The 11,204-nt window shown below is 38.5% G+C and overlaps 1 long non-coding RNA gene across 1 annotated transcript in view; it reads right to left on the bottom strand.

The window, feature by feature from the left end:
- Positions 1–1,213: 1,213 nt before the first annotated feature.
- The window catches only part of LOC114149065 (uncharacterized), a 26,352-nt gene continuing 16,361 nt past the window's right edge, over positions 1,214–11,204 (bottom strand). Inside the window, exon 4 of the long non-coding RNA XR_003596426.1 lies at positions 1,214–1,360. This is a non-coding gene — a long non-coding RNA (uncharacterized LOC114149065). The remainder of the gene's footprint in view (positions 1,361–11,204) is intronic.

Below are 11,204 nucleotides of genomic sequence, written 5' to 3'. Positions count from 1 at the left end.
TGTCTCATGTTATATCATGGGAAAGCAAAAATCGGTGACAGTTACTGTTACACACAGAAATGCTGGACAACAAAAAAGTATTTAGCAGCAAAAAGACATTTACATCAACTGAAAGTGCATGATTGGAAAGTACAAGAAGAAGCATTTCCAAGAAAATGTTTGGCATGAATATATTAAATCATTGTTTAATTTTTTTCCTTAAATATGTTTATTTATCTGTGACCATTCATCTATTAGCTATACTCACTTGTCTTTGCAGTTCCATTGGGTTGCTGGGCGAGTAGTAGAGATGTAGAGATGTAGAGACTCTATGCATTCCCTTCTGAAATAAAACCATAAGAAATCCTGTTGCAGGTTTGTCACAAACCATGTAGCAGTGAGGCTTGAGTCCAACTGGGTGTCTGTTGGTGGCAGGGTCTTGCTGAGGTGATGCATTACTACAACAGGTTGGAGGCAAAGATGGAAAGATGGTCAAACAATGTCTCCAAACAGACAGCCAGAGCTGCTATGAGGTGATTTGGGTAAAACCAAGAAGACAAGGTGCTTCCATATTGCATGAATGCAGAGAGCATGTATAAAGAAAAAATAAAAATTTTTCTGATTTTAATTGCAAGAAATTAAAAAATGCAAGTGTCATTTTACTTAAAAATATATTATTATGCATTCCTTTGTAATAGTCTATCACAGTGGTTCTCAAATGGGGGTACGTGTACCCCTGGGGGTACGTGGAGGTACTGCAGGGGGGGTACGTGAAGCTTTTCAAAATATCTTTAAAAAATCAGTAGGCTCCTCATAATAAGTCTTGGGAAAAATTATTTTGTGAAAAGTTCGATAAAATATAAATGTGTGTTCATGTACTGAATTTTATATTCAGTATTTAGTTTCAATATCCTTTAAAATAAAACGGTTTGACTGGTTTTATACCTTCCTGGTGGTCACCGTCTTCTGTTTTTCTTTTTTGTTTAACCATGCAATGTTTGCAATATGGATGTATTTGTCAGGTTCACTGATATAAGTTGTTTGGCTTTAATAAATCAGACAGTGATTTTACAGCACTGTACCCCTTTTTAATTCCAAAAATGTTTTGCCCGTGTCAGGGGGTACTTGACTAAAAATATATTTTTAAGGGGGTACATCACTGAAAAACGTTTGAGAACCACTGCTCTAGAGCAACGCATGGAAGGAGCAGAGAGTAGAAACGGTAGAAAGGTACTCAACTTTTTCTACTACTTTTACACGACTTCACAGGCCCTCGCATACAGGTGCTGGTGCGAGGGCTTTCACAGGCCAGGGCCTTCACATGCCTTTGCATCCAGGTGGCGGTGCGAGGGCCTTCACAGGCCAGGGCCTTCAAGGATCCCTGGCCTTCACAGGCCATCGCATCCACGTGGCGGTGCGAGGGCCTTCACAGGCCAGGTCCTTGAAGGATCCCTGGCCTTCACAGGCCCTCGCGTCCACGTGGCGGTGCAAGGGCCTTCACAGGCCAGGTCCATGAAGGATCCCTGGCCTTCACAGTCCCCTTGCGTCCACATGGCGGTGCGAGAGCCTTCACAGGTCAGGTCATTCAAGGATCCCTGGCCTTCACAGGCCCTCGCGTCCACGTTCGGTGCGAGGGCCTTCACAGGCCAGGTCCATGAAGGATCCTCGGCCTTCACAGGCCCTCGCGTCCACGTTCGGTGCGAGGGCCTTCACAGGCCAGGTCCTTGAAGGATCCCAGGCCTTCACAGGCCCTCGCGTCCACGTTCGGTGCGAGGGCCTTCACAGGCCTTCACATTACCACGTGGTCGTCTTATTCAAGCACTTCTGAAGGAACAGCCTGCGATGTCATCGATGACATCACGTTCGTTTTGTCGGTCTGATGTCATCAGTGACAGTCAGGGACGGACGTGATGTCATCGATGACATCGCAGGCTGTTACCTCAGAAAAAATGGTTTTTATACCTATGTTACATGTCTCAGCTGTATTGAAACAGTTGTAACAATTGATGTTTGTTTTGTTTTGTCTCTTCTTCTCCTTTCTTCCGAGTGGGAAGCCTGTAAACAAGAATAGCTTTAGCGAACGAAGAACCACCGCCGTTTTCTTCCCCAAACTCTGTCTGAGGCGCAAGGGGGAAAGGGGCGGGGCTCCTCACTCTAGGTCTCCTGGTGAAACGCTGTCTATAATTTGGCTCTAACAAAACTGGAAACATCAGTATGAGACCTGAAAGAGCGTAGGGACACCCTAGAGCAGTGGTTCTCAAATGGGGGTACGTGGAGGTACTGCAGGGGGTACGTGAAGCTTTTCAAAATATCTTTAAAAAATCAGTAGGCTCCTCATAACAAATCTTGGGAAAAATTATTTTGTGAAAAGTTCGATAAAATATAAATGTGTGTTCATGCACTGAATTTTATATTCAGTATTTAGTTTCAATATCCTTTAAAATAAAACGGTTTGACTGGTTTTATACCTTCCTGGTGGTCACCGTCTTCTGTTTTTCTTTTTTGTTTAACCATGCAATGTTTGCAATATGGATGTATTTGTCAGGTTCACTGATATAAGTTGTTTGGCTTTAATAAATCAGACAGTGATTTTACAGCACTGTACCCCTTTTTAATTCCAAAAATGTTTTGCCCGTGTCAGGGGGTACTTGACTAAAAATATATTTTTAAAGGGGGAACATCACTGAAAAAAGTTTGAGAACCACTGGTCTATCACAAAAAAGTCCCAGTTAAATACACTGGCAAAATGTTAAAGGGGCAGTATTATGTAAAATAGACTGTTTTGAGTCTTACATTATGGTATAATGTTATTTCCCCATCAAAAACACACTTGGAGTGAACCTTTGATTCTTTCATGCATGTTTGAGAAATCCTTTAATCTCCCTTGGCAACCATTCAGCTGTGCAAAACACTTGGAGGGACTTCAAGACGCAGCTCCCTCGCTCAGCTCCTTCAGACTAGCCAGCAGCAATTAGCAAACACCTTGTGGAATTGTTCATCTGCTGAGCTCATTATACAAGCTACTTATAAGTGGAAAGCTGGTTAAAACATTGTTAAAGGTTTAATAAAGGACATCCTGAAGGCAGCGTGCCAGAAAGAGCAGAACTTTCTTAAAGAGACAGGCCCAATTTCAAGGTGTTGAATTACTTTTAGTCAAATTACTTTTAAATCATTTCGATATATAGTGCATTTTTATAACAACTGAAGGTAATTTCTTGATTGAGGTACAAAATAATACTATGTGGCTGGAAAACATAATACTGCTTTTTTGAAAACGTCAAGCCATATGAACAGTTTTGCAAGGCACCATATTATATTCTCTACATCTATAAGTCACTTTTTTCTTGTTAACTATAAGTATAATGCAGGACCACTCCAGGGTGTTTTATATTTCTTTTTCTAGTCGGTATTAAACTAAACTGCTGTTGGCAGATGTTTTACTTCCCAGCTGAAATGAAAGTCTTGGGGGCTTCACAGCATATTATATTGGTACTTTCCACCTTTCCACCAATGTTTATGTAGTTTAACCTGCTGGTTTTTATTGCTAGGAGACAGCCAAAAATAAACAAAACACATCAGACACTTAGTTTCCTTCTTGGTGAGGAGAAACTTTCACAAAGCGCTGTGATAATCCAGGATACAGTGTCTCACCTCTAATGTAAACTGGGACATGCTCCAGCTCCCCCACTGACCCTGAAAAAGAAGGATAAGTGGTTTTACTTATAAGATGTTTAGATGAATGGGAATTTGTGAGTTGGAGCGTTTCAAACTGACCTGGCTGGCGTTTGGGATAAGTGCAGAATTTTAGGTTTTGTTCCCAGGATGTTGAATAATAGACTGCGGAACCAAGTCTCTGAAAAAGAAAGAGTCACACCCAAAAAATAGGTCACAGTTCAGCCGGTGATGGATCCTCTCAGGGTGAGAGGGTCGGTGTGCTTTAATGAGCCTGAATCCCACGCTGAGAGGATTACAGTGCTGTTCCCTGGCCTGGAAAGATTCTAAGTGCACAACCTGCAAAAATTGTTGAAATTCTCTATTTTACAGCTCCCCACAGAATCATTGGCATCCATGGTTGTGTGTGTGAAACCATTTAAAATGTTATTGTAGTAGCAAAACTTTGCACTGAATGTTTTATTTTTTTTTCCTAAAAAATCCAACGTTTAATTTGGGGACAAACATTCAATGGAAGAAAATATTCAGTGCAAAGAAATAGTTTCTTACAAACCGCTGGCTTGTTATTGACTGTTAAGGAGAAAATAAAAGTTTATATGTATGAATATTATGATAAGATTGTAAAAAAACATTACATACATTTAAAAAAACCATAAACATTCATGTTTACAGATACAAATGAATAAAGACCATTAGTTCCACTTTAAAAAGTTGCTTTTATTGTGTGTTTAAATCATAAGATTATGTAATTACTAAATTATTTCCCATTTATTTTCTGTTGTTCATTCCATTAGAAAATAATCTTTCTTTGACTCGTCAAATGCATCCTAACTTCTGATTGGTTAACACTCATAACAATTCAACTGCAGACCAATCATGTTATCACTTCATGTCCCATCCATTGGGTAAAGTTGACATGTCAAATAAATCAATAAGCTACAACACAGCACTATAAAATCACAAAAATACAGAACATGCGATTTAAATAAACCAGATTTGTATGGACCAACAAAAGAAATGAGTTGACTGTAGAAAAAAGCTAATTGCCTTAACTAGCGTCAATCTACAGTCAAATCAATAATTAACAAGAATGAAACAGCTGGGTGAAGTTCATCATGTGACCACACACCAGTGAGGTGGATGATAAGGAAAGTGAGTACGTGTCAAAACGTTCAATGTTGGAGAACTGCCGACTATCAATATGCCAGACTAATTTATTGACCCATATTCGTGTGAGAACTGAAGCTGCTCGTGACAAATGCACTGTAAAAAAAATGCTGATTAAAGGTCGCAGTGTTGTTGTTTATGGAAACCAAACTGCATAAATAAAACATCCCTGCACATATCATCAGTTTGTTGAAATCACAGTGGTAAAAAATGAGATTTTACATTGCTTAACATGTGTTGTGTGTTTGGTTTTCACTTTCACATTTCTGGTTTTGATAACTGAGCTCAGTGGGATTTACATTTCTGTAAACTGTGTCAATAACACTGCTGGGATTAATTAAAAGCCTGGGACTGAGCACACTGCTTGGTAAAACCAGCCAAAAAATGCAAAAAGCAGTAAGAAAAGCAACTAAGCAGAAAGTCCACAGCAAAAACAGTTCTAGTTGTTAATAAAAACAATTAATGTGCTATAGAAAGGTTTACTGACTCTGTGGAAGCTCCACCCACAGCCTGAGTCTGGTAGGTAGAAGACAGGAACCACCTGGCTAAGGATCAGGCCAACTGAACCAAGCAGGAAGAGATAATGGATTGGGACTGATGTGACTCCAGCAGCAGCTAAAACAACAAAAACACACCAAACATGTGGATGGAGCTGTCTGAAGAGTCTCCGCTATTCCCTCCAGTTTTTTTTTTTTGCATGTTCAAGCAAACATGTTAGGAAAACATTGAGTCAAACTCGCCGCTTCCCTCTCTGGAAAATGAATGGATGCCAGCATCCTGTGGCATCCGTTCCCAGCTCTCCATCCTTCCGCTCTCACCTTTTGTGTCCTAAACTTTGGGCATATTTGCTCAAGCTTGACTGTGGAATGGTTTCAGTTTTCAGAGGGAGAACAGAGATTGCGACTATTGATTTTTAAGCCACTAAACAAACTATTAAAAGAACAGAAATGCTGTGGCATTAAGCACCTGTGCAGATAGACTGAATGAGTCATGCAGGTTAATGGAAGGACGCTCGCAAGCCTGTTGTCTATTTCATCTATGAATACAATAATTGAGTGACACATCCTTTTTGTATTTGTGAGCTACGGTTGCATAAGAACATAGAAAGAAAGGCGATGTAGCGAAAAGTCAGAGTGAGAAACAGGAAGATGGAGAGTTGTTTTCTGAACGTGATGAGATCTGTGAATATTTGTGTTTCTATGTAGGAATAAACTGAAGCTTGCTTGTTTTCTTTTAATTTAACTGCTTCGTTAGCTGCTTTATAATAATGCAGTTTGCTCATAAGAGCACGTGTGTGCATGTAGCTTTGAATAAATTTGATATTTCTTTGCCAAAATACGTGAAACGTGAATATGAGAGCAGCTGTCACTTTTGCCCTGGGGAAAACTCAGAGGCTTTGTGAATATGTGTATGTGCAAAGTGATGAAAGTGTGAGTCACACTGAGTCACAGGGATTATTTAGGATTATTTAGCTCAGCTGCTGAAAGAAAATGATCTGATATTCATTGGAAAGATCACAAGAATGAGCATGAATAACAATTTGTGCTATCAGCATGACATTAAAGTATGATCATCATACTTTAATTGCCCAGTAGGCAACAATTTATTCACATATATGCACATTTATTATTAATGATCCTGACAGTTTTTTTTCTCATAACAGAAACTACTTTATTATTTTTCCTGAAAAGAATACGCATTTAAATAAATTCTCACATATTTTTATACTCTTTATTTTTTCACTGGTAAAACTCAATTTTCTTTTTTCTTTTTAGTTTACCAAACGGGAAAGAAACATGCCATTCATCTAAGGCCAGGTAATGGCTCCAGATGTAGGCGTCTGACACCTACATCTGCAGTAAAATGATTCATTCAAAACCTTAAATAATGTGAACTGTGAGAGGAAAACCTCAAATATGAGTTGCCAACATCAAGAGTGAAGAGGATAGTAAAGGAGTGCAGAAAAGTCTCCAAAGCTTTCTGTTACTTACCTCTAGCAGAAAAGTGACATATTGGGGTCACTAATTACATGTTTTCAGAAGGGGGACTCGATGAGAAACTAACTCATCTGTAGGTTGTACCTTGAAAAAGTTGATCTTTTTTTATGAATATGCAGTCGAGGAGGTTGACACACACACGTCCCAGAATCTCAGCTAATACATGTCATTGACCGTTATTCCGAGATCTGCCACCGATCCCATTAGCACAGATGGGATTTGTGCTAATGAAAAGGTTTTTTGTTTTGGACTTCAAACTGCAATAAACATAATAAATCCAGCCCAATGTATCATTCTGATCAAAAGAGTGTTTGAAGACATTCATTCTGATACTGACATTAAGTTACCCTCAGGACTAAAATGTTCTCTTTCATAATGTATTAATTGAGCTTCAAAGCTCAAGGCAGTTCTTTCTAAACTTTAGCTTCACTAAACTCCCTTAAAATGTGTTAAACACAAAATCATTACACCAATAAATTTTGTTGCTTTGGTTTTTAGCTCTTCAGAGCACGAATCTGGATTTTACATTTGTACTCGGTTTTGCTACCAGTGAATAGCGCATCATCTACAGCGAATATTTTGTAATTTCATCTAGAATCTTCCATTTCTATTCATTTCTCAGCAGAACCAACTTGTTTCCATTCCTCAGTTTGTTTTGTTGTATGAGTGAACTGAAAGCTGCTTCCCTTGTCTAAGATAAGTAAGATTAGAGCCAGTCTGGCAGAAAAGCTTTGATTGGCTGAAGGCAAACACAACAGGATGTAATTTCTGTACAATATATGTATGACTGAGTGACCTGTTACTGAGGAAAAAAAACATGAATGAAGCAGATATTCATATAAAGTTCGGTTAAATGCGCTTTTTAACTCATTTTCTCATAAGCTCAAACCACATAAATAGATCAGAACTGAAATTAAATCATACTCATTGGACACGACTCACCAGATCTATCTCTCATCATATTCAAAATTTAATCTTTAAGTCACTTTAACACAGTTGATATAAATGTGTGTAACTCTGGGAAAAAGCAATGGGCTTAGCATCCACCATCTCATATCCCAACCAACTGTTTGAGTCTTACAGTTATTTTAAGGTTTCAAGCCAAAAAGGGCCAAAAGAAAAACAATCTGCAAAAACAAAGATGTATCTGCAGGATCAGCACTCATCCTGATGAGAAACGGAAAATGGAAATTGAGTGGAGGAAGTCTGGGAGGTGACTGGAGGAAACAATTTTACAAGAAGGGTAAGGAAGCTGAAGAAATGGAAATGCGCTGGGAGGTCTTCATCTGCTTTTTCAAAGCTTAGCTCCATCAAAACAAGAGAAACAGGCGATTATCACTGAGGAAAATTCTGTATGACGAAGCAACATTTTTCAGCTCACACACACACACATATATTTTACTGTAGTTAAAAGAAATAATGTCTTGTTTTAATTCAAGGGTTTTACATATACAATATGGACATAATGAAAAGGCTTGCAGATTTATGATTCTTTCATTACTCCAAACTCAAAAACAAAGTCAAATAGAACAGCTGTTTGTGAAAATCTAAATACACTTGCAGTGCTTTTAATTAACTGATAATCAGCAAACACAATAACTGCTGTAAATGTAGGAGTTTTGGCAAGGAGGATGCACATCAGCAATGATTTGAAAAAAGGAATTGTTGAAGCCCATCAATCTGGGAACAGTTAGAAGGACATTTCCAATCAGCCTAGAGTATAAGATATCATTAGTAAGTGGAAACATTTAAGGAAAAGCTATCTTAAATAGATTGCAAAGCACTGCATCCCTTCAATTTTTCTCTAAGTGGACTGTGAGATGCTAAAAGAATTAGCAGAACTTAATCTCAGACCACACAGGCTTCAGTTAGCATGCTAGATGTTAAAATTTATGACATTATTTTTAGAAAAATTCTAAAATAATTCTGAATATAATGGCTTTTTCTTTTCTTCTGTAGCATTTCTCTCTGTCAAAAGAATTTGGCATTACACAGCACTGAAATCCACATTAGCTCCTCACAGCTGTTAAGCATGGTGGTGAAGGACCTAAACTTACTGAGCTGATCATGACCTATTTTGTACATCAAAGTATTCTAGAGTCAAACGTGAATCTATATGTCCGACAACTAAAGCTACAAGCAGAATTGTCCTTTACTAGGAAATTGTTCCCAAACACAGCTCCAAACAACAGAATGTTTGAAAAATAAATTAGTTTAAGTTTGCAATGCCTTAGTCAAAGTGCAGGACTTAAGCAAACTGACATGTAATGTGTATTTAAAAAGAACTGTTAAAAAAGGTTAAAACCCCAATGAACTGGAGCAATGTTGTAAATAAAATCTGGCCCAATTTGCTCTAAATTGATATGGAGTCTGTACTGTTCCACTCCATCTCTGTGATAAAGGTCAGTCTGCAAACACAATGGCTGTCAGCAGATGCTTGCCTGACTCACCTCCAAACCATCAGAGCCGGCAACATATCAGACGGCTTAGCTCAATATACAGACTTTGAAACAAAACAAGTCCTGTGCTGACTCTGTGTAAACTGGACACATTTACAGCAACAGAATAATCAGACATGAGATTGCTGACATGTGCAGGTCATGGTAGGTTAAGCGAAAAGGTCTTCTGTCACAACTTTGAGGCTGATTAGAGTTCAATCATTACTGTGTTCCCATCTCCCAGCCTTAAAAATACATGTAGTCAGACTGTTGGTGAAGTTAAAAGCATGAACGAAGTTACATTTCCAGTGCTACACCCAAAGCAAACTTCAAGTTCCTTTTGATGGAGCTTTCTTGTGGTCTTTTCCCATGCAGTATCTAATTGCATTTTCTATGGTGACGTAGTTTCGCAGTATTACATTTACTTAGCTTTTTAGCTGAAGGCTGTGAATGCTTCTTTTTCTTTGCTTCTTGGAACAAGAACAGAGGAGCATGCTTAATGCTCAGCACGACTGCAAATAACAAGCATCATGGTTAATAAACTTTGTGCAAAGTGTGCATAATTTACTAACCATATATCAAATGCAAACCCATCCCCCCAGGACTGTTTAATATTCTCAATTTTTGCAGCCTAACAAGCTCCACAAGCACTACAAGTCTCAAAAGTGCAACAGTGTGTGTCGTATTTTAAGAAAAGACATTCAATGGCCTGGGAAGGCAGAGAGGGTGTGTGCATTATATGAAAGGGCCAATTGTAACGACAGCAATTAGGAGTGCGTGACTGAGAATCACAGACAAAAAAAAAAAAAAAAAAATTGGGGGTCAAAAGGTTAAACTGAAACCCAGTTTCAGTTTAACCCAGTTTCAGTTTAACCTTGAGATAGAAACTCATCAGATACTCTGAATTGCTAATTTTGCTGTGTTTGATTTAAGCTGGTCTGAAAAAACTGTTAGTTGGGAGTTTTAACTTCATGAACTTTACTACTGATCAGTCAGTGATTTCAATAATCACTGACATATGGATATGTGTTTTTTGGTCTGGGAGTGGGAACATTAAATTTTTACTGCTTAAAAACAATCTTTGAAAATATAATATGATTAATGTTGTAATTGACAGGACCCAATTTTTTACATTTTTATTTCTATGAACAAAAAATAAATAAATAAATTGTGGAGGGCCCCCTGTTGGTCAGGGGCAATAAGAATTGTCATAACTATTCCCCCCTGTATGTTGCCCCTGTGTTAACTTCATGTTAACTTCTGGTGTCAGCTGTAGTTGCTATGCCTGAAAATGAGCACACAGCACATTTAGGGATGAGCTGGTAAATGGTACCAGGGCTGAGTGCTTGAGAGGTGTAAACAAACCTGGTGTTTCCAGTGAGAGGCCACAATAACAGGTGCTTCTCTTTTTTAATGTATTCGCTTCACCTTTGATGGACCTTTTACTCAGTTTTCCTGCTCGCTTTTCAACCTCTCTTCCCTATTGTTTCTCTGTTTTGCAACAGGAACATGAATCACTCCCATGAGTGGAGCTGGAGGAGCAGTTCACTTTAAAAACAAGCAAACTGTTCCCTCCCTTTTTGTGTTTACTGAAGAGTGGGTTGCTGCCCAGATTTAAGTGAGAAACTGTTGCTTTATGAAGTAAACCCTCGGCCTGGTTGTGCTCATAATTTGCTGAATCAAGATAAGATTTGTAGCTCATCTCCCTCTATCTTATAAAAACACTTTTTAATCAAGTAAGAAAAACTTAGAGATTGTTGACATCTGCCCAGAATGTTTTAGAAAAAACTTTTTAAAGCTTTACAGTACTATCTCAGCACATTCAGCTTAACTGGAAGATCGCCTATCTGCATTTCTGAGTTACGTAAATAAGCTGCAAATGCCAATGGTTTTGGGGAACTTTGAGCATCACATGCTGTTTAAACTCAAACCAAGCTGATTTAAAGTAATC

Source organism: Xiphophorus couchianus, chromosome 8, assembly GCF_001444195.1.
Source record: "Xiphophorus couchianus chromosome 8, X_couchianus-1.0, whole genome shotgun sequence".
NCBI classification, from domain to species: Eukaryota; Metazoa; Chordata; class Actinopteri; order Cyprinodontiformes; family Poeciliidae; genus Xiphophorus; species Xiphophorus couchianus.
The sequence above is the reverse complement of the archived record's forward strand: the minus strand, read 5'-3'. Positions and strand labels throughout refer to the sequence as shown.